The sequence below is a fragment of the Alosa alosa genome, chromosome 21 (genome assembly GCF_017589495.1).
Source record: "Alosa alosa isolate M-15738 ecotype Scorff River chromosome 21, AALO_Geno_1.1, whole genome shotgun sequence".
NCBI lineage: Eukaryota > Metazoa > Chordata > Actinopteri > Clupeiformes > Clupeidae > Alosa > Alosa alosa.
In genome coordinates, this window is record NC_063209.1 from 3,579,237 (window position 1) to 3,604,224 (window position 24,988).

At 42.9% G+C, this 24,988-nt stretch overlaps 1 long non-coding RNA gene across 1 annotated transcript; it reads left to right on the forward strand.

The window, feature by feature from the left end:
• The first annotated feature begins 4,967 nt into the window (after positions 1-4,967).
• LOC125285998 lies at positions 4,968-23,388 on the forward strand. Its single transcript, XR_007192114.1, has 3 exons — positions 4,968-5,117; positions 11,316-11,375; positions 23,068-23,388. It is a non-coding gene; the product is annotated as an uncharacterized LOC125285998 (long non-coding RNA).
• Positions 23,389-24,988: the final 1,600 nt, after the last annotated feature.

Here is a 24,988-nt window from a genome sequence, read left to right on the forward strand (position 1 = left end):
ATACAGTGTTTCATGCATTTTGCTGTTTTGGTCACAAGGTTGCCCCTGGCATTCCTTCATTTAGAGCACATTTCACACAACACCTCTCATCTGCCCCATCCACTCTAAGTGCGGCCATATCATTGTGTCCTCATTAATGGACCATCTAATCTATCATTAAAAAGCCGAGCCAATCAAGGTTTCAACTGGACCCTGATAGCCGTGGCGTGCGGGCCAGTACGATAAGCCATGTGGCTGACCGGGCCAAGTGGCCCAGGTGGCGCAGTCTCTCGGACATGGGCTTGAGGAGCTGGCCCGGCTCTTACCGAGGCGGGCACCGACTCTCGGGGCACATTAAAAACCAAATCGAAAAGGGCTGCCGCGCCTGATATGAGCGCGGGCCGGTGCCAGGCGGGGCCAGGAGAAAAAGAGTTTTCCTCAAATAGAATTGCAAAAAAGCCCCGTCCGTCCGTCTCTCCCCCTGCCCCTCTCCCAGCGCCGGGCTCCACTATAAAGACATCTGCTGATTACACAGTATTGGGAGCCCTGCTCGCGTGGAGCCTGGCACTGAATGGTGTAAAAGAGATTGTGAAGCGCACGACCGCCATGGCAGAGCAAAAGGAACCTGAGCTCCGCAATCCCACACAGCCTGCTGGCCCTGCCACCAAGCTCAGCAAGAGAGAGAGAGAGAGAGAGAGGGGGAGGGAGAGGAAGGGAGAGGAAAAAAGAGAGGGAGAGAGAAAGAGTGTTCTAGCTTGCTTTCTGCCTATTTTACACAACAACAGAGGAGCAGGGCCATCCAGGAATGCTATTACGGGGATGGAAAGTCCAGTCCAAGTCCATCTTCATTCTGCCTCAGTGACATCAGGAGAGCCCAGTAGGGGGAGGCCCTATCCCCATCTTACCATGGACCACACTCTGTTCTTTTGCCTTTCTAATACAATACAGGAAAAAAAAATAGGGCAGGAAGGTCCGTTTGTACCAGACCAGAAGCCCGGCCTGTGCTTGGTGTTAAGATGCAATTTAATGTGGCGATATTTTCCCGACACAGAGAGCGGTGCGTTTGACTGTAGGTTTATGCCCTGTGAGAAACGTACTGGGACTTGAGGTGCTTTCCCAGGCCACATTGCTGTGGTAGCCTGACTTACTGCACGCGGCATCAGGCCCTCTGCTCTTCTCCTCACAAATTGGGCTCATTTCCAAGCCTCCCACCTACAGCTCTGCACTGGCGAGAGGCGGGGGGGAGGCGGAGGGGGCTGGGCAGCACCTCACAGTGCTGACGGCAGCTGCCCGGGGAACACAGCGTGAGGCAGCCCCCATGCCATGCCCCGACCACCCCTCCATAGAGTCTGCTGCAGCAGAGGGATCCGCTCTACGCCTACCTCCATCAACCGATTTTTGGGTTACCAAAAGCCTGTTTACCCTTTTTTTCACCCGATCAAGCAATTTTGGAGGTTAGCAAAAGGCTGTTCACCCCTGTTCACCCCATTCTGTTGTCGGGCATTAACTTACACTGTTAACAAGCGGGAGAACACGCTGTTATAATGCACAGAATGTAAAAACCATAGACACAACATCTCTAACCCAACAGGGCAAATAAGAGCAACTGTAACTATATTATTTGGCATCTCAGCATATTTTACTTCATAGTCCAAATGTTTCCACAATGTTTCCAGTATGTTGAAAACAAATATCACTGTAGAGTCATTATGGGTTAATTGCACATTATCTGTGCAATTAAACTATAACAATCATGGGTTTTTATACAGTACCAAGATAGATAGATCCATCCATTTCTAAACATAATATCTCAGTTGTGCATGCTACAATCGCAAGTAATAATCCAAAAGTGTAATTGGAGAGTGTGATGAAAGGTGGATGTGAATCTTAAACCAATATTTCAGGCGCTAGATACTGGCATAACATTCTGAAAATATGTAAACAGGGACCACGATAGCTGCCATTTTGTACTGTATGTGCTCAAATTCTTTGGATCCTTTAAAGAGATGAAGGGATATAGACCCAAAGGCATTTCCTGACAGTCACTAAAAAGATGTCTAGATGATGTAATTGTAGTCTGTTTTCAGTACTGTTTTTTTTTTTTTTACTGTTTTTACTGATTACTGAACTATGCATTAGTTTACATTGGTTACAGCGGTTTACTGTTGAGTTTGCTACAGTGGTTTGCTAAAACTATTTAACTACCTCTTCACAATTGCACAATCACACAATTGGAGAGTATTTCTATCAGTATGTTTACTATTAGCATTTTTGCTCTATATTTTGAAGTTAAAAAAGTGATTTTTCTGATAACAAAACTTCATAAATTAACAACTGAACTGCACTATTTGCATAAGAGAGGGTGGCAAAAACATTTTCATAGAAGATCAATTTAAGATCTAAAAACATGTTTGGAGGCTGCCAAAGACAAGGTAAAAGGTTTTAAGATATTTTTGGCCTTTCACGCTGTGAAATATGGCAGTGATGACCTCATGCTGTGGGGATATTATTCGACTGCAGGAATGGGGAGACTTTTTAGAACTGAAGGTAGGATGAATGGAAATGTAATCTACACAATATCACAAGAAAACCTGTTGCAGTCTGTAGTAAAAAAAAATAAGCATAGGGAGAAGGATTACTAAACAGCAGAACAATTGCCCAATGGCACAAGGTTAGAGCAACGTTGGAATTAGTAGGCGAACATTCTAAAATAGCTCAGTCAAAGCTCTGATCAAATTCCTACTGGAAATCTGGGGTACTACAACCCCGGTCTGTCATTCCATCAACCTTGATGTTCTACATACATCCTGCCAAGAAGAATGGGGGAAAACACAGCACATCAATGTTCAAAGCTGGGACTGTCTCACTTCACAACACTAAGGCTGTTATTGTAGCAAATGAATTCTCGACTACTGTAGTATTAATGTATAGGGGGTTGAATTCACACATAACTCAACTTATTAAAACTTATTTAGTCTTTAGAAATATGCCACACCATAAGTGTTCACAATGAAAATACGTATTGGGGAAAAAATGTGGAAATATCTTTTATATAACGATATCAAAGATATTGAAGATAGTGTACACAAAGATAGTGATTAACACATTAGATAAGGAGAGGAGATACAGTCTTTAAACGCAACTCTGGTCCTGTGCAGCAGCTACTTCACACTTCCACATTTGCTCATTACAGAGGAAGCTCTGCGCTGTTGAAACCTGTCATATTTATTCCTGTGTCAGTTAAACATAGATGTACACTTGTACAAAGCAGATGTTCACTTATACAAGCTTTTAAGTTATAATCACTCAAGTGAAGTCTTCTGCATGTACCTAAGGAAGCTTGACATTTTTTGTGGTGTATTTTGGGCCTGCTAAGCCCCAACAGAATGAACGTACGAGGTGCAGGCGACGTGAACAGATGGTTGCGTAACTTAGCGACCAGTGTTTTGACAGTCATCCCTCGACTTATCCTGCAGTACATACGTCCTGATTCCACTGTACGGGTCTGCACTCAGGCGTCTAATGCCTTTATGCAACCCAAAGGGGAGTCAAATGCACAGGAAAAACACAAGTAACCTCTGTCGACTCCACTACATTAAGAGTGCTGAAACACGCAGCACTCACAGAGAGAGAGACTATCTACGGAGCGTCAGCCTGGATTCCTCAAATCAGTGGAAGGCCTGACATTTAGGGAGGGTTGCTGGTGTCAAACTGTTTACCTCTGGGGGAAAGAAACGAACTCCATCCGGGCTTAAACCTTTTGATTTGCCTGCCGCGCCACAGCTCAATAATGTGCAGGTGATGGAGAGGTGCACAACACGTCTGACTCCATACAATTCCCTCGCCGGAAAATAGAAAGATCCAGAGTGACGGATCAACGGAATAAAAGAGAGACGGAGAACATGAGGGGGATGCAGAGTTCCTCTCTTTTATATCGATCCCGGCGTCTAAAAATACAGCAACGCGTTTGTCTTCAATGGCTTTTACAGTTCTAAGCTTGCCCTGAGATGCATGTTCCTGGAGCCTGCTTTTCACAAACACTCATAACATCACTTATATCATAACATTTGTGCTGAGCATTTATTATAGAGCTAATACAATAAGGCTGTTGTGTACTTGCACACAAAATGGTAAAGGATTGCTCAGCCTTATTTTCAATGGCGCACTGATTCAAAGCAGAAGTGTTATGGCTTTCAGCGAAGGGGAAAAACAAAACCTCACTCCAAAGGACATGTTGAACCTAACACACAACTCGCAAACAGACAATTGATCTCGGGGGTTTCGCCTGCATTCCCGGGACCGAGCTCAGCAAAACATAACCTTCATGTTATGAGCACAGGAGGGAAATATTTCAATATATTGAAATCTCCCCTTTCCAAGCTGCGGCTTTGAAGGTGTAACCCTTTTGCTCCCACCAAAGTCTCTCTCTGTGACCTCTCACCTAGCTCCCTCTCTCTCTCCCTCTCTCTCTCTCTCTCTCTGTCTCTCCTTCTGTCTATCTCTCTCTCTCTCTCTCTCTCTCTCTCTCTCTCTCTCTCTCTGCAGGTCAGAGTCACCACAGAAACACAGACACCGCAGCCTGGCACACAGCGGCCACAGGTGAGGCCTGTTCAGCACGCCAGTCCAGCACCTCTGCCCCCTGCTCTCTGGTGACCCTCGGCCCACAGGTCGCGCCCCATGCCCAGCATGCACCCAGGACCCGGTCGCGTCAGGCCCTGACACCCCCAGAGGTGGGCGCGCGAACCCGGCGCGCTGCGAGGCGTTTGATGTGCTGCGGCGCTGGAGCTCCATTACCGGCCCTTTAATTAGCTCCAGGCAGCTGCTACTTCCTGGTCCGGGGGACCCAGGCCCGCTCCTCTGTCTCCTTAATCTCTTGCAGGTGACGGGGCGTCGCGTCGCGTCGGGCTGCCGGCTCACGCTGCGTGACGGGGTGCCCCGTGTCTGGTGGCTGACTGGCAGCGCTACGTCACACGCCGCGCGGCCCCGCCCACGACCACACTCGCCGTCAGATGGAGAGCTAATGGACCTCAGATGGGACGCGTCGGGGGGATGGACAAGGAGGGGGGACGACAACATTGCTGAAATTCCCAACTCCAGCTGGTACGACCACAGTGATTCCAGACTGCAGGAGTACTGGGGTGAGATTATGCAAATACATGTCTGCTCCTTTCCCTCATTATTGAACATTAGAAGGAAAAAGAGAGAGAAAAAAACACGCAAATGTGCAGTGGCCTACTTCTTACATACATACATACCTGTGTAAATACAAAATGCAAAGAACTGTTGGTATACAATTATGTATTTCTGGGTACTCATTGACAACAAATGGTTCCACCACTAGTACTACGCCAGAGTGTACTTGCTGTGTTCCTCACACGGAACACTGACACAAATGAAAACACCGATCTGGGTCACTGTCAAGCTCTTTGTAGAAACACCACTCCAAGCCATTCTCATTCAAGGCAAAGCACAACTCTAGCCGTGTCATAACAATGTAAGCAGCTTGCTACATGCTTCTCGGCAAGCGCACGTTTCTTACGTGTGCAGTGAGTAGCTAACTGTTGGAAATGGCTCTCAGAGGACAGACAGCTGGAAACTGATCTGAGATTAGCCGCACGCACCTCTCTCTCCACTCCCCTTTGTCACTCCCGAGCTGGGTGGATTGGCTCTGTAAAACTCCTGCCGTCGGATGAGAAAAGGGAGCCTTCAGAGTCTGTTTGGGCATACTAATACCCCTGGACTCATTAAATTAATGGGGGCCAGATTCCCCTCACTGAGCGCGCACCAATGCCCTTTGAGTTTGCTGGGGCTAGAGGGTATGCGGCACTTTGAAAGCCCTGACCGGCATATTGAGCGCGTTTTAAATTAAGGCTTTTAAGACTCCTGGTAGGATGCACAGTAACTCCGCGCCTTTAAGTTTCCACACCTCTCCGTGTGATCTCCACAGATAGCAGTGGCCGCGCAGGATAAGGCCCGAGCCGCTCACCCGGGGGCCGGGGGGTGGTGCTGGTGGAGGTGATGGTGGTGGTGGAGGTGGTGCTGGTGGTGGTGCGGCGCAGGTCTGCTAGTGGTGGGTGTAGGTGGTGGGGGGTCGCTGCGTGAGGGGGGAGGGGTGTCCATGCAAGGCAAATGAGAGCACCAGTGTCCTTTTCTCAGCAGAGGCCATTCTTTCCTGAAGACGTTAGTCCTTGAGAAAACGGCGCTCCGGTGTGCTTTGATGTGGAAAGGTGGCCGGTTTAAGTCTCTGAAACAGGAGGCTTTGGAAGAGCTTCGGCGGGCTCCTCCCGGGTGATCAGCAGGGGAGGCCGCCCTTGCGCTGGTCAGTCCTGCCTACTGTACAGATTTAATTACTCCGCTGTCTCCATCGCTCCTCGCTGCATTCAAACTGAACTGTACACAGCCGAGCGACCCTTCACATTGGCCACTGTGATTGTCACACCCTATTCAGGCTGGAGATACCAAACCGAATCTGCTCACAATAAGGGTTGAGCGTCAAGAACACAGCAAGGGTCACGTCGAGGAGTCTATAGACACCACCAACAAAAGGCAATTCTTAAAAAATTGTGGAATATCTAGCGAAAAGGGCAGCATAGTGTTTCACTTAGAGCCTGTGCCTTTGTTGTGGGATGTATGCAGCACACAAAAGAACAGACAAGAAATATTTGCAGAGATGTAGAAAATTGTATTTTGAATATAACCCCAACAGACACAAAAAAAAAGCCTTTTCATAGGAGACAATGATGAGTGAAAATTCATTTACATGACAAAATCGCCCTTTTTAAACCCAATAACCTCATCCTTAGGGTTATCATAGCCCCTTCACCTCCTGCGATTCTCTGATAAACATTGCATAACAGTCTAGGTAGACAAATGATATCATGCCTCAGATGCTCGTAGAAGGGCGATTTCACAGATAGGTCCAGTGGACAACAGCCGCAAGCAATCAGCCTATTCCTGTCTGAACCTGAGAGCGTATTATAATTCTATTCAATTATTCTGTGTGATTCTCCAGTTAGAGCTGTTGTGGCAGTTAGACTACCTGCAATAGACTTGTAAATAGGACAGAAAATGAGTTCCACACATTCAGGTGTCAGCGCCAGCAAATAAGGTTGAAAGTCATCTCATTTTGGAGAAAGTCAGATATAAAGCCTGGACATACAAGGATAATTGCCATAGATGAGAGGGGAACATTACAGACAGACAGACAGAGAGAGAGAGAGAGAGAGAGAGAGAGAGAGAGAGAGAGAGAGAGAGAGAGAGAGAGAGAGAGAGAGAGAGAGAGAGAGAGAGAGAGAGAGAGAGAGAGAGAGAGAGAGAGAGAGAGAGAGAGAGAGAGAGAGAGAGAGAGAGAGAGAGAGCTAACAAGGGAGGGAGGCAGACTAAATATCTCAATTGAATAGGTTACTCATGGCAGCTGAGCTTGTTCATGAACATACTCTAATGTGGGGGACTGGAAAGACAGCTCCGTATTCAAGCTCCTAAAATGCATACAAGCCAGTGTAGTTTCATTAACAGTCCTGTCCTATAACACACATTCTGTAGCCCTATATGAATGTTGGGTACATTAACAACATGGTATGCTATAAAGAAAAGCTTACAGAGCTATAAACGACAAGTTGCAGTTAAATACACGTATGAGATTTATTATGATCTATTGCTTTTGCTTCCAGTAACAAAGAGGAAACAGGGCGGGGTAAGGCTGAGGGTAGCTGTAATTTGGTGGTCTGTTCTTAGACAGTGAGAGAAGGGGGAAGGGTTGATTATTTGGGTAGATGGAAATTACCATATAGCATCTCTTACAAGCCAATCAACGACATATGCCATTTAAAAAAATATATAATTTAATTTGTCATATGAAGCACCATCAGTCACAGTAAGTTCACTGCCGTGTAGAAAACAGAATTTCAGAATTTACAACGAAGAAAAGGTATTTTTCCACTTGGGTTGTGTAGGAGGGCTGTGTCTTTGATTTGCTTTTCAGCTCATACAACCTCCAGCTATTCTGGAGCATATTGTTGGCTGTTTTCAGCTGCAGAAAGAATCTGGCTTGATCAGAGGCCCCCAGTCGCAGTGCCCCCGGCCCCCCTCCATTCTTTAAATGGACTCTTTTCATTTTGCTGTGGACTTTGCACATTGGTGTGATGACTATGTGCATCACAGGTGGGAGCCTGCCTCCATCGAATAAGCTAGCTCACTAAGGACAGGATTTGGCGCTGTTATTTTTCTATTAAGAGAGAATTATGCTAAGCCTTTAGAAGCCATCTTTGTGTTGCTATGGCAGCCCATATTTCCAGCAGGGTTGCGACCTTGAGAGACTACAGTGCAAAGCAAAGTAGTCTTCTACCAAGACCCTTTGAGGATTAAGGGTGTTGACCTGTAGTCATGTAAAACACCTTATATAGCCAAATAATTCATATATGACTACATTGCAAGCTTTTGTAGAATTCTAGTTATGTTCTGGTGATCTGGTGGTGATAAGGTTTATTATAGAGGCATAGCTCAATGAATTTCCCTTCCATTCCTTGTCTTGCTTAGTATTGCATTATCCTGCCATCGGACAAATGTGTAAAATTGTTTTGGGAGTGATACATTTAACTTACCTCTACCTCTGAGATGAGCAGATGAAGGCACAATAATGGATGTGATGATTATCAGATAGCTTACAGGTGCTGTGAGGATGAAAATAAAATCAGCCATATGTGACACGCTACAAGGGTGATCATGGCAAATATGGAAAGGTCTATAGCCTATGCTAAACATAATATACATTTCACGATTTTTGAATTGTCTACTCCATCGCTAAATGATTTCAGTAAAGTTTTCATGAAGTTCATGGCTTAAGTTTTAAACATAATTGTGGAAATTATGAGTTATCTTGTGTTTCACTGAAGAGTTTAAACCCTTTGCTATTGCAAAAAACGCGGACATGATGCAATAACCTTTTACTACTTCAAAATATAGGTTACATTTGAAGAAGTTGGATAAAAGTCTGCATTTGTGGGCACACGGATTGAAATTCTGTGGAGGTGTCGCCATGTGCGACAGGGTGCAACCCTTGTTTCTCCACTTCCTCGAATGTTTTAAGAATTTTTGTCAGTGTTCAGTTTGGTTTGACAAAAATGACATTCATATTTGTATTGTTCTCTTGTCAGACTGGCGCTTGCTTTAAGTGCACTCGTTGTGTGGTTTGGTCCTCTTTGAAGTCCAGGTCCCCTGAGAACTGGTTTGAGCGATCTATCCACGTCAGCCTCTGTGTCTCAGCCCGTCGCGGTGAAGACTGACAGGAGAGAAGCAGGGAGTGAAGAGACGGAATCTTCCAAACTTCTCTGACAGCTAATGAATAAGAATGTTTAGAAGTTAATTAAATGAGTGACTCACATTTCACCGCCAGCGGTCTAGTAGAATGTCATGAGATTTGGTTGCCGTTTTAAAATGAAAATGGTGCCGTCAATACGTGTTGAAGTGGCCCATTGTGGATGACATTTTGACTATTTCCTTTATGTGTTGCTGAGAGATGTAATAGTTATGAAAATGGTTAGGCCTATACTTGGTTATTCTGGTCACATGCACATGCAAAGCCGCAACAGATTAATAAAAAGATTGGTTGATTGGCTGCTTGTGCTCATAAATGTCCTAATCTATTGGACTAGTTCATGACTTTCCTTCATATTAAAATAACGTTGTATAAGAAAAGTAGTCATGTCATCGCACAATCTCATGCACAGAAGTATATGCTCATTAAGCAAATGCGTCATATTAATGTAATGAAAAGCATATGCGAGGCCAAATATTTATTAGGCGACGTCCTCTTATGACCCCAACCTGAGTTTAGTCGAAACAAGCGTTTTAATTAAATTAAAGAATCTCAGAAAAAGACGGGCTGAACAATAATGATCTTGTAATCTTATTTTGTGGTCGACGTGCGCACAAGGACAGCTCGCGAGCTCTCCCACAGGGCAACTCACCTGAGATGCAACCTGTGCCCCTCGTGATGTCTGGCCTTTATAACTGCGCGCCCTGAGAACGGGGATTACAGGGGGATTAGAACCAAATATTTCAATTCTTTGCAGGAATTCAGCGCTGCTAAAATAGCGAGCCATCTTCCCTTCCCTTCCCCACAGAATGACAAAATGAATGTGTCCTGCAGTTGATTTCTTTTCCAAATGTGGAGCCCGTGTCTCAGCAGTCAAGCAAGTTGCATCATGATAAAATATCTAGATGTTGAATTCTTACCCTGAGTTTTATTAAGTCAATGTGTTTATATGACATCTCCATAGAAGAACATTTTTAAAGTGAGATATCCTGTCATCGACAAAATAGCACAGAACTGACTGAAATATGCCCTGGCCAGAGAAATATGCGCGGACTAGACACTCATATAGTCTTAAGATTTATTGAATGGTATTCATAAAAAGGGGACCTTTGTCAATTGCAGTGCACATGGTTTTACTGTGAGCTTGTCTGGCACATCCATTCTCACTGTTCGCTTGGCACTGGACAGTCGTGTCCGCTATTTGTTTATGTTGCAGAATGGGGTTAATAAACTTGTTACCTTTGTGCAGCAGTTCATAGCTGTGCAGATAGTTGCCCAAACACCCTGCTCTATCATTTTGAGCTCAAACCTGTCCACCTGTCCTCCACTTTTGGGCTATAGTATTTCCCAAGTGAATAATATGCCCATAAAGAACAGCAACAAAATGAGTAGCCTACTTTTGCCCAAATGCAACTTAAATGCCTAAATGCTAATATAAAGACCTGTTGGCCACAGAAATGTGTGACGCATTAAGTATTTTAAAAGATTTGATCGCCTGCAATATGCTGTTCAATATGTGATTCATCAACTGATGACCACGTAACAATAAACATATTTTAACGCACTTCTATTTCAAACGAGGTTTAACATTTTTTTTAAATAGTTGGAAATTAGTGTGAGCGAAATATATGAAACCCAAAATGAGTGCCCCTATGCGCCAAATGACAAGAAAAAACTGCTGCATTTGAAGTCGCAATTTCCAATGAAAATATTGATACTTTCGTCAAGTTTGACAATACAGAGGACATTTTATGCCATCTTCAAAATGATTTATTTATATGTTCTGAATTACTCATGCAAAAAGGGGATACTTTCTGCACACAACCAATCTTTCATGTGCTCGTTGGGAAAAGTTAATTATTCATATTTACAACATTTTGGGCATCAACTTTCCTTCGAATTTTGACGGCAGAAGTTTGAAAAAGTGAAACTTTTTGTAATGTAGCATGACCGTTTTGTTGTTTTGTAGGTTGGTGTAGTCTAGGCTAAGCTATACTCATTTCTCTCTTGTGGTTGTCAACAGAATGACTGATGCTCTGTGAGTGAGTGATCCGCTGAACTACCATTCCCCTATTTCAAGAAGGTAAGGTAAAAAAGAGTGTTTTTCTCGTTCGTTCAAGTTTGGTAAAAGAAAGGTGCAATAAGCATGTCACCCTTATAAATCCCCCCTCCCTCTCGTAAAGAGGGGGTTCTTTTCACATGTTGGATGCACCACTTGAGTAGTTATATCTGTTTGAAAAAGGCAAGGCCTCTATCCCATGTAAACACGGCCCTGTGCATTGTGTAAACTGCTTGGATTAGTTCGCCTTTGTTGCCGGAACACTGGACCCTTAATGTACACACAGAGTCCGATTCAACCCTCCTCCAAAGCCATTTGGCCTCAACTCTCAATTGACTAACTTTAGGAAGTGTTACATCCATTCACAACTTAATTTCTGCCGCAATAAGGAAGTCCGCCTAGGTCGTTTCAAATATGTGTTAGCCTACATATGTCAACATATAGGCTATACAATTATCCTGCTTTATAACATGTGCAATAACCTTGGGTTAAGTATGTAAGACAAGATAGGGTAAGTTGTATCATATGTACAACAGTTATGCCTAACGCACGGGCCTCGGAACTTGTTCTGCCAGAGAATTAATTCAAAGTCATAAGGCATTTAATTTCAAATAATAAAAGTAATCAAATAATAATCACTATTCAGTGGATTAATTTTAACATTTGAAGATCTGTTCACCCCCTGCAAGTATTTATGTGTACCAGATAGAAATAAAAAGTTATGATATATGACATTAAAGCTAGACCTTCTTTTTCCTTCATTTGCTTATTTTTGTAAGTTTGTGTGTCCGTAGCCAGGCGCGCCTGCAGGTGTACGTCCGTACCATCACTCAACAACGAGAGAAAATGTACCTTGTGTGTGTGTATATTCACACCATATTGGCCCATCATACCTTTCCAACTATGCACAGTATCGCATTAGTTGCATGGCATCAGGCTATTTACAATTTTCTATTAAGTAAAGTTAGTGAACACTTTTAACGCGCACACATGTTTGAGCAGGAGAGAATACGCACGCAGGCACGCATAGGCTACTTGTTTTCTTTTACTCGGCTTTCTATATGGTTATCAGCACACAATGTTGAGCTAATTCACTAACTCAATACTCATCATGGATATCACAAGTTTAAACAACGAAAACAGAAAGGATGGAGGCAGCAAAGCTAGAGGAGCTATTCAAGATGGGCAAGAACAAGGTTGGCTAAACAATTGGTGTGCTTGTCAGAACGACTGCATTACAGCTGTTTAAAGCCAGACGTTACAGTAGCTATAACACAACTAAAGGTAGCTTTAGCCTGTATAGGGATGTATAAAGTTGCCCAAATGAATAGGTAATTGTAGACGTTGTTGTTGCATTATTGCATGTGGATGTTGTAATGCTATGTATGCACGAACCTAAAGGGAAAATACTGTCCACGCGTGAACGTTTTTTTTTTTTGGGGGTGATGGGTGTGCGTATCATAGCATTAATTCCTGCAGGCGCCCCTGTCCGTAGCTGCATGCGTGTGTGTAAGACAGAGAGAGAGAGAGAGAGAGAGAGAGAGAGAGAGAGAGAGAGAGAGTTTTGCTTAAATAACAAATGTTCCAAAAAAGTTTTTAAAATGATCATTAGGTCCTGAGTACAGGCCTTCATTATTAATGCGTCTGCTGAATACATATTTGTTTTAAATATGTAGGCTAAGGTCTATTCTGAAAACATTTCAAACAAATTTCAAATTTTGTTCGTTGTGGGAAAGTCTGCAAGTGCAAGCACATATGTGATGATACAGCCTATTCCTACAACATTTCGTTAAGAATTAAAAAATACTCAAACACATATCTATTGAACATAATCTCACTCATACCGACATTCATTTATAAAGACATCATAAGGACGTGGGTTATAGCACACTTTTTCGTTTCACGATTTCCCATTAATTCAACCTTTTTTGTCGATTTGAAATTGGGAAATTAATTTTGCATGTGAATTCTAACGGTCTTCTTTCATGTCTTAAATTTCTATCGAAAGTTTAAAAGGTATTCTATATTCAAGACGATTTCATTTATAGCCTGTTTTGGAATCAGAGGCTGGCGTTTCTACAACAGGTTGCACACTATGCCTGTTAGGAAACCATGCACATCTAATATAGCTCTCATTTTATAGAGCTAAAACTGTAACGTGCACCTGCACAGCTTATCGCTCTACAGAAGTTGCTTTTGCCGAGTTGTTTTCTTTTAGTGTTTTTTCTTAATGCCCTAGTCTGACAGACAGATTCTCAGGCCCCACACACAACGTGATACACAGATAGATAATTAAACATGACTTTGGGTCAGTCTCTTTTATTAGGGTCACTTATTATGTATTTGAAGACGCAGTAAGACTGATATCTTTTGATAAGATTTCAGTGAGGGAAAGAAAAATCTGCAACACAAACTCAGATGGAGAGCGCATGTGCTGATTTATTTGCCTGTCACCTTGTAGGGGATGGTGCTACCTGCTCTTTCTCTTTGTCAGCATAGAATATAGGCTACTATTCTTTCCCAAGGCAAGTTTATTTCACGATATAATAAATATCCACAGGCATGACTGGACTCGTCTTGTTCTGGAATGTAGTCACCACGGATAATAGTATAACACCTTCTAAGGAATTTTACTGTTTTTTGTCTGTTTGCATATTGAGGAGGACGGAGCACTCTTTGGGTTCCACATTTGGTAGTTATTTTCTTGGATAAATTTGCTGAAGCAATTTAAAGAGCCTGAGAGGTTGAATAGTAATGCCATAGATTCAAATTTGTCTTAGAAGTATCCTGTGAATATCAGAAAACTGCATAATTGACATGAGTCAGACAACTAAACATGGCGACAAATCACCAACGAATCACAATTTATTAAGGACGTGCAACTCTCTCGTTTGAAATATACAAGTCACTCAACTAAATCCCTCAATTGCCCATCTGAGAATAACTGTAAAACTTCAAGACTGTAAATCTGTCTGCTATAATTAGTGCACATGTAGCCTACAACGACTATTGATAAAAGGCAGGGGATCACAACTCACTTCCGACGTCTGCAATACAACATGTTGTCTGCACATATCTGGCGTAATAAACCAGGCTACAATTAAAATGATCTTTAGGGTGAATTCTGAGAGTCCACAAGTGACAGCTGATTTTACCCGTCATCTCTGTTTTGGCCCTTACCTTGCGCTCATCACTGCCGCACAGTTGCCTCCTTTCCAGACTCCTGACTTAATTGCAATTGCAGAAAAAAAAAAAATGAAAATGAAAAATAGAATGGGATACAGAACACCCCCATACACACGCGGATTAATCGTGTTCAGGAAATTATATCGCATTAAACATCGTGGGTATTCTAATTTTCCGGATATAATTATGGTGTCATTGGCGGATTCATTCTTATTCCAATGAAGACATCATAAATCATTTTGCAGATAGATTTTGTTGGAGAGGCTCACTATTCAGCAAAAATGAGGCAGAAAAGAAGGAATTCTGTTGTTTTTTTTCAGCATCATGTTTACTAACACTGACAACATCATGTTTTGTTACACTAACTTAATAAGTAAATTGCAAGGAAACAAGACATGGATATAATTTTCTTACATTTAAAATAAGCATGCATCTAAACAGTAAACCTCTGACTTGAAAGCTTTTATTTTTCTTTTGCATGATTTCTATGCCAACCTTCCTGCATGTAGGCCAGACCACTGGAAATCACTTTTAAATTGTCTCAGGGCCACTAGAGTGTTGGCTTTGATGTGTGGCAAATGTTAATGTGTTTGTGTTCAGTTTCAACTCTGTGGTCCTACTTGAGAGCTCCTTCCAGGGACTAAAAAACAGTCAATATTTTCATATACAGTCACCGAAGTTTCCAGAGCATCCCATTTAAATGGATGCAAGTAGAACTAGGGCATGGCACACTGAGCCATTTCAATAGCCACGGCAGTTCATGTTGTGGATTTGTCTGCAGACGATTACACTGGACTATGAGGGAAAAGATCCATTCCACCTTGTGTTGTTTGCGGAGCACATGGTGGGCTTTATCAACATTACAATAACACAGACATAACATTAAACATGGAATATGACTGTACAAGTGTATGTTCTTGTGCTCTGGCACTGGGCGCCTCCTCTCAATGGTGGCTTCCTCGTCAGCTCCTAAAGCTGTCTGTGATCTGAGTTTGGCTTCATGCCACCATTGTTGTTGAATGGCCTGCAAAAATCATGGAGCAAGCCAAACAGTGTGACTTCCATGGTCAAGAAGTGAACAGTGCTGCTTAATGTCATGGTGTAACTCAACCAAACTCAATGAGAAGAATATGTAATGGATGATTATGGTGATATGGCCTCGGTGTGCTCACTGCAGGAGCAAAGCCGCGATTCGGAATGCCCGACACGAGACAAGCGACTGCTTACATGCTGCCAAAAACATGGACCATGTAGTTTATGGCTTACTGAATCCAGATCAGCAATTCTGCAAAGGATGATATCTCAGGTATTACCTCGACTGACCTCTCCTGGGTGGGGTGCCACCTTATTAGAATAGTTTGCAGCCGTAAACAAAACGCTGGCTTTGTGAGAAGACCTGTGCTATTTTGTCACATTTGTCACAACAGCAGCGGTTATCGTTCAGTGTTTACATTGAGAAGAGACACAATAGGATTTCATGTAAGTAATTTATTCACAGGAACCAGGAAAAAAAAAAACAAATGCATGCGAGAGCATAGTTCTAATACCCTGTGACAGCTCGCTTTGAAATACTCATGGTGACTGCATCTCTTATGCCGAGCGTGTGTATTCGCCCAGTCCACCCAGACACTTAAGAAACAAACAAAGAAAGTAAAGCCATTTTGAAACAGAAATGAGCTGAAGCAGTCCCCTCCTCCCCATCACTCTGTCCCCAGCACTAGATTCTTAGTGCTCCTGCAGGCTGTTGTTGCTCACAGTCCTCCCTACAGAACTGCGCTACATTCCTATCTCCAACTCCCCTTACAAGTCCCCCAAGTTTCTGCCTTTGTTCGGCGTGATGAGCCGGACGTCTCTTACGCAGCCTGGATAAGTGAGATTAGGTACAGAAAAAAAAAAAACTCATTCCCACAAACGAGGTGATCATCTGTGGCAGAGGTGGAGAGAGAAAACCCTGTAAAAGTTGGAAGTTTGATATTAGAGCCAGTTAGTGTGCCGGACAGAGCCAATGAGGCCAAGAGCACTCTCCTGAGAAATGGGCTGTTTTAAAGTCTTTGAAGTCGTATTGAGATTTTTGGAGGGACATGCATGCATTTGGTTCATAGGTTGGATCACTCTCCTGATACACAGTTTAAATCACTGATTCTCATAAAGGCATTAATATTCATAAACATTTTTTTTCTTATGGTGTTTAAGTAGTAGTCACGTTATGCAATGCCTAAATATTCTAATGGAATACACACATGAGAGCTGACCTAAAATCCCTCTGTAATGAACACGATATCATTATGTTAAAAATCCTTTTAAATAACTTTTAATTATGACCACCAATGCAGATGACTTAATCAGGGGAAATGTGAATAACTGTGAGAACTATAAAGATCCATAAAAAAGATGTGGATAGCAACACTGATATGCATATGAACATATTCATATATATTAAGCATAATACAGTAAGATGTGTATAGACCCTTTCAAGAGAGTTCCATTATCAGCATCATAGTTGGCCCCACAAGGCTTCCGTTTTAAAATTCCATATGTTATCTTAATGCAGAGGAAGTAGATTGGGAACCAAATAGAACGTTCAAGCATTGTTTTTGTTTTTTTATTGTTGAAAGGGTCTATACAAATTAAGAAATGGAAGTATGCATATGCAATGCAAATGTTCATTATATGAATGCTTTCAGATGACATGAGTAAATTGTTGTCCATTTTGTGTATTTTAACCTAGTATATTATGAGAGATCTGAGTGTGATGTGGATGTAATGTGTGTCTTTTAGTGGCTGGTCAGTGTGGGTCATTTTTAGATGGCATCGGTCAGTCAGTCAGATCAGCCTTTTAACTTCAGTGAGAATGACCTCCTAACCCAAATAGAGTCACTCTGGTGACCCCATCTGTCACCTTTACTGGCCACTCACTGACACTGATATTAGCGTGGATAATCTCGCCGATATTGCCATTGTGTGTGAGAGACTCTGTGTGCGTGTGTGTTGTGTGAGTGACCTGTGTGTGTGTTGTGTGAGTGTCCTGTATGTGTGTGTGTGTGTGTGTGTGTTTTCACAAACCCATTAGTGGGGTTTAACAGTTTAACCTCTGTGTTCAGGGAGCCATATCCACAGCACATAGCGTCCCCTGTTCCTCCTACAGCATGTTAACATTATACTCTCCACTGCACCCCCCCACCACCACCCCCTTCACTTTTGTCCTAAGAGGGCAATTAAGGAAACAAACGTTTTCCCTCAGATTAGCTGTCTGCCAGCTTTGCATACTAATGTAATGCCAAGTGGTTACAAATAGTGAGAGCTCTAATTACAGGCACTGTTTTCAATCAGAAATTGCTCAATTTCCCAGGATGAGGTCTCCATGGCTGAAGAAAAAACATACTAATGTTAGACAGAGGCAAGAGACAATCAATGTGTGTGTGTGTGTGTGTGTGTGTGTGTGTGTGTGTGTGTGTGTGTGTGTGTGTGTGTGTGTGTGTGTGTGTGTGTGTGTGTGTGTGTGTGTGCGTGCATGCATGTACACGCACTTCCATGCATGTGTCTTTGTGTGTGAGGTTGTGTTTGTGTGACTGCCTGTGTAAGTGTATGAATTAGTCCCTATACTGTGTGTGTGTGTGTGTGTGTGTGTGTGTGTGTCTGTGTGTCTGTGTGTGTGTTTTATTTGAAGGGAGGACTCACTACAGGCAAATTGATGCCATTCCACTGACACCACTGTGTTTAGTGCTACAATTACGCCTCATTCACTGGCAGGCTATTTTAAAGCACTGCACTGAATGGAGAATCACATCGTGTGCCACCATTATCTGGCTGGGGTTCAGTAGCATAGCACTAAGCCATTAAAACAATGGCATTTAAAAGCCATGAACTAGCCTGTATGGATAACCCAAGTCAGACAGATACGCCTCAACACCTTACTGGCCCTCTCGTGGACACTTTATTTGAACAGCTAATATTACAGGGTATCAAAGCATCAATCAATGAGAGCTCTTATGACAATGACCCATCATCATATTACTGCTAAATTACCGAAGACAATGTGTCGTAAAACTTGAGGCAGTCGAGCAGTAGATTCCCATGTGGCATGTTCGTTTTATGACATCGTCATATTAACTGAAGGTTTATTTAAAATGCATGGTATACATGGGAATTAAATATGCATTTCACAGAATAAATGAAAAGTACTGCTTTAGCCTTTTTTTTTGTTGAAAACATTCAACATTAACCTAGAAACAGTGATAGTATGTGAAGAAAAATACGTTTTGATATAATGTCTAAACACCTGTGCTCTGTGTTGCCGAGATATCCACCAGAGTTAGCATGCTAAATAGCCAGTTTTGGGCCCTGTCCACCAGAGTTAGCATGCTAAACAGCCAGCTTTGGGCCCTGTTCACCAGAGTTAGCATACTAAACAGCCAGCTTTGGGCCCTATTCACCAGAGTTAGCATACTAAACAGCCAGCTTTGGGCCCTGTTCACCAGAGTTAGCATACTAAACAGCCAGCTTTGGGCCCTGTTTGGACTGTACTCTCTTGTAGTACCACTTTGGACCTCAGTGTATTGCAATGCAAGTCAATGGAAGAGCTTCACATATGGCCCCTAAGTTGATCATTCAGTGGAGCATCATATGAGCATTCAGCTCAGTGCAACTCAGCTATGGCTTCATGTTGGTGTAGTCTTAGGTCTAATAAGCACTAATGTGTACTGTTGTGGATGTCAAGAGTGATGTGAAATTATTTCAACAATCCTCGTTTGTCAGCGGATTTCTTTGGTTAGTCATGCTGTAAAGCCTGTTTCATTAAATGGATCTGGACAGTGTAGGAGTGAAGTCTCAGCTAGCCGGGAGTAGAGTCAGAAATCTCAGAGAGCTTTATTCACGAATATCCGGAGACCTACGTCGTGTTGTTAACAGACGCAGTCTGATGCAACAAACAAGGAAACACTTTTTATACCCCCCTGACAAGTCAGACAAGACATGACATCTCCATTAATGGTACGCAAACCATTTTACAACTTGGTTACCCAAGAGTTGACCTTATCTATAAGGTTGTATCCCATAACGACCGACATCTATGGAATCCAGTCAAGATTGACCCCAAGACAGTAAATAAGGTCTTGGGCGCCAGCCCGCCGGAGCAGGGGTCTACACAGCCTTTCTCGAAGACTCACACACATCCATACACACACACACAACATGATTTCACAAACACCTTGAACATGGCATTCCACAGATGTTGCCTCATAAATCTCCCCTTCACTTTCTGCTTACAGCAGCAATTCCCTCTTTAACATGTTCACAGACCACACCAAAAGATTACATGGTTGAATATAGCACACACATATATGGTGAACACCTTTAAGGCCAAAATTCCTTACTACAACAGGTGCTCTGATATCAGATTACACCATGCTGTGCTTACCTGATGCAAGTTCCTGTGTCTGCCTCGGAGCCTGTGAAGCTGGGAAATGAAGTTCATCTTATGCAGTGCAGTGAGCACCTGCTGAAATGAACAACATATGTCTTTTGGATTTTCTCCAACAGCCAAATGACTCTAATAGAGCTACAGAGTAAAGGTCAGTTAGAGGGAGATGCGCAAGAGTTTTTCAGGGAGCCATTAGTAATGATTCAAATGAGCCATTGGTAATGTTGTAAGGTATTCATGACTGCTGTCTTATGATTGACTGGATGTGTATGTTTAAGGTTTGTATGGCTGGTGTTTGTTTGTGTTTGTTGCTGTTGGTGAACAGTGTGACACGAGTTAAGCTTTTATTAAGTTGGCAAAAGTTTAAACTAGCCAACTAGCTCCGCTGGTGGGAAACGCATGGGACTCATATGTCCTATTGCGTGCAGAGAGAATTTGAAAGACAACCGATTATCCCGCCCCTCGGACTGAGCACTGCAAACGGTGAGTGCCCAGACCCTACATTTTAATGTGGGTCTGGCTCGTCAGGCTAGCTGAACAGTGCAAGCTGAGTCTCCGTGCATTCACTCAAGCATGTTGTAATAACACATTTTACTCAAATCAGTAGGTATGCAATATGCCTTAAGTGGCAGTCAAAGTAACTGAGTCTCATACACAATTGGATGAGCATTGTGAACTGTATAAATATAGTCGATTCCTGACTAACAGGTCAAATGAATGCTATGTTCCGTGTTTCACCTAACCTAACAGGCTGTGTGTCACAATTTCCATGTGAAAACACATAAGATAAACGTGGATAACATACAGCTATCAGCAAGAATCAGTTCATTGTATTCATATGTTTAAATTGAACTTGTCTTCCTAAAGCACTCCTTTCTGCAAATAATGGATTGAAATGGGCAGGCCGTTTATGAAAACATCAATGGATATGTCAGGTCTTGAATTGGAAAGAAGAGTTGATTGATTGGACAATATAGCTTTCATTTTAGTTATTTTTTGAAAATGTAATGACAAAGCGAATGACAAATGATCAAAGCGAACACTAAGATTGACTACTTCTGCAGAAATGAAATCATATGTAAGCTCTTCAATGCCAGTGGGAACAGGCACACACACTTGATTGAATTAATTTACTTTTCAGCCCACCTAATTAATATTACATTTAAGTGATTATAATAAAGCAACTATAAGTGTTAGTAAGTGAAAAGCACTTGGACAACTGTAGCTGAACAGCAGGTCAGATGTGCAGCAACGTGCTCCATTGAAGTAGGATACCAAAGCCATACATTTCACTTCCAAACCTTCAATTAGATATGGAACTCAACAAGATACCTGTTGCAGTAATTCTCATTATGTATGTACATACAATCACTATTTATTAACTATTAAAAACAAATTACATATGCCCCAGTGCAGAGTAACAATTCTAATAAGCATATTATTTGGCATTAGAATTATTGCATTGGTTTAGGAAATTGCCTGAATATGGCATCTTATCATGAAAAGACATCTCATTTAATGCAAATTATTTATTGAATTTATGCAGTTTGCAGAACAAGGTAAATTGCACACTTTCCATAAGGACAGTATAATGGACCTGCAAGTACCTCCTGCATGTCAATAAACACACTTTCTTATTTCAATATTTCGCATGCACACATAAAAACACAAAAAGTCTATATAAATGTAAATTCTTCAAATGTTATACATCAAAAAAACGTTCACGTGAAATAACATGGAATTCAGTCACAATAGTAGAAAACAACAACAGAGATGGCTACAGATTGTTCTTTTTATCGTCATTAACAGTAATGTGATACACATGCCTCCTGTGACCTTTTCACAGTATTGCATATTCCCAGATGAGTCATTCATTAGTATGACTGCACTAACAGAAGGCTGGGAGCAGCCATGCAGAGGCAGAGAGAGAGAGAGAGAAGGAGTGAGTAGAGAGAGAGAGAGAGAGAGACAAGGAGAGAGAAAGAAAAATTCAGCCAGTATTGTGGTAGGACTTTTGGGGAACCTGGAGGCTGGTGCAAAATGACATACAGCTGCTCCAGACTCTAAACGATTGATCATGCACATCTGACAAGACTCCAACGCTCATTTATCCAGCTTTTCCACATTCCTCTGAATTCATTTGTGTGCCTGTGTGTTTGTGTGCGAGAGAGAGAGAAAGAGAGAGAGAGTGTGTGTGTGTGTACGTGTCTGTGTACGTGTCTGTGTATGTACTTGTGCAACTTTTGATGGCATCTCATTGTCATGCAGGTATAAAAGGCAGAGTGTTTTCAGAGAATGTAGAGCTCCATTTTAAAAGCGCAACTCTGGCCCTCACATCTGTTTCCTGCCAGGAACACATGGCTGTTTCATACATCAACAGCAATTAACAGCACATTAAACGGAGATGACAATGACTAAAATGCAGTGATTGCAAAAAAAAAGCCTTAAGTGTTCTTAACAGCCAGAATTATACAATAAACAAAAAAAAACATCATATGGTTAAATGAACATCTTCTTTCAAATGCAACATGTGATAATCATGTTCTTCCCCAGCCTCAGTAGCACACATATCAGTCTTGAGGGTTTTTTGTTTGTGTAAGCCTCGGCGTGCTATACTTACCCCAGTCTCACTAAAAGACCAATCTGTAGTGGTCCAACAGGGCCAGCAGACCTCTTGGCTTGTACGGCGAGCTTGCCACCGCTTAACGGGAGAGGTCCTTATCGGGGCCAGGGACTGATGTGCTGGCTGCTGAGACTAATTGCAAAGCTCCTTATGTTTTTCTTCCTCTGATATAAATGGATTGTACAGTCTTTGCCTGTGTGCCGGGCCCTGTGTTTACTCAATGAGATTTTACAGTTGAGTTGCACTTGGTCCGCTCCCCTCCTTTCACCATATTAATGATCAGAGACCCTGTCCTCTCCATCTCCCACTCACAGAGCTGTGCATCTTAACAAGCCAGTAAACCCTTGAGTGGCCCCCACATGCTAATACAAATGTAAGACTGGTGGAGATGTTATGGGTGGCTGACACTATGTTGTTGTTGTTGTTGTGTTTTTTTTCTCTCTCTCTCTCTCTCCCTTCTTCCCTCTCTCGCCCCCCCCCCCCAACAGAGACTTCCACGAGTGAGGAGCAAAGAGCTCGGAGTGGTGCTCTACTCTCCTGAGCCTCCTGGTTGGATTCGTTGGAATGTGAGAGAGGAGGATTTTAGCACCACGCGAGCAGCGCCAGCGAGCCGCAGACTTCACGCCATCTGTCCCCCCTTCGGTCCGACTCTTGCCAAACTCATCAGGCCCTTTTTTTCCCTCTTCCCTCTTCCCTCTCTCTCTCCCTCCCTCCCTCTGTGTGCCTCTCTGTCAGTCTCTTCATCTCCCTCTCTCTATGTCCCTGTTTCCCCCTTTTTCATCTCCCTTCACAAGAGTTATTGACAAGATGCAGGGCTGAGGGGGTTACAATCATGCAGTCGGGGCAGAGTAAAGAGTTTTTGTGGGGATACTAAAACCCCTTGGAGTTGTCCGTTTTGATAAATGCCTCAAAAAAATGACGTTTAATTAGAATGCATTTGCGTACTTAATATATTGACAGCTGCATGGAAATAATTGCCTTTCCCTTCGCCATATGACCAACATTTGGGCAAAAGGGAAATTGGTATATTAATGCCGGGATATGTTTTATGGTCATTTTATGTCCAATAATTACCCATTTCATGTGGCTGGAAATGAGAGGGATGTCTTGAGTGAACAGACTGATTGTCTTGGGTTTGAACATTTGTACATGTTCAGTCAGCATGAGTTGGTGTTATACCAAATAATAAATTATCACAAAAGAGGTTCATCTGATCTATTCATTGTTCTCCCTCTGCTTGTGACTAACTGACTTACCTTCAAGAGCAGAGGAGAGTCCCATAATCAAAACTGTGTGTGTGAGGGTGGGGGGAAAAAAAGAGTTTTTGGAGTGAACTAAATTTGGGTTGCGTCTCCGACACACAACACAAGAAGCCAAGACGGCACACACAACGACAACACAACAGACCGCGCGTCCTCTGTGTGGACGGATTAGGGATCATTGGGTCTCATTAAAACAAAAACAGACCCCCTCATCCAGTGGCTGGAAGTGTTCTGATGGGTGTGACCTGTGACCGCGTCTCCATGTGGGGCGGCTGCTTGGGGGAAGATCACACGATGGCTGCACTCCGGCATGGGCTCCGCAGCCTGTTGAGGGGAGCTGGGGCTGCGAGCTGGAAGCAGTCTCCCCCCTGACCCCGCGAGGAGCACCAGGTGGCAAGGACACGGGCGGGGGGCCTTTGATGCCGACCCCCGGTCATTCTGCTTGGATGGATCCTGCCATTGATCCGGCCACAGCTTCTCGGGGAGGGGAGCCAGGTGCCCCTGGAGCGGATGTGGATGAAGAGTGGGCAGCCAGGCCGGGATCAGCGCTGACCCCGCCAGTCAGCCCGGACCACTGTTCTCAGGCCAGCACGCAGTCGGCCAGCACTAATGTCAGACTTACACACGGACCAGCACTCACAGCAATCAGATAGCCTCCACGACCAACCACGCTTCAGTTATCCAGACAATGCTAAGAAATGTCCCTGAAAACTTTGTGATGGATTTGATGTGGACAGATTGTTTAAGCTTTTCTAAGTGTAGTATTTATGTTTCAAATGGAAACCAACTGAATAAAACCCTACAGTAACATATAAACTACACAGTATCATGAAATGATCACAGAAATCTTTCTTCTAAATTTCAGTGTAAGATACTACACAAATGCTCCTAAATAGCTATTGACTGTCAGCCAAAGACAGATGCATCTCTATACATATAATCTTTATCATCAGATAGAAAATATGATGCGTTCTATTAGTCATCACTGAATTTACCACTGTATATGTTGAATATGTCATGTAAAGGAAAATATAAATTAGTACATATTTATGGAAACTTACTGTGAATCTCAATGGGTCAGCCGTGTTAGCATGCTAACAGTGGCACGATGACACAAGCATAGGGGAAGGTCTCTGAAGCTTACGTT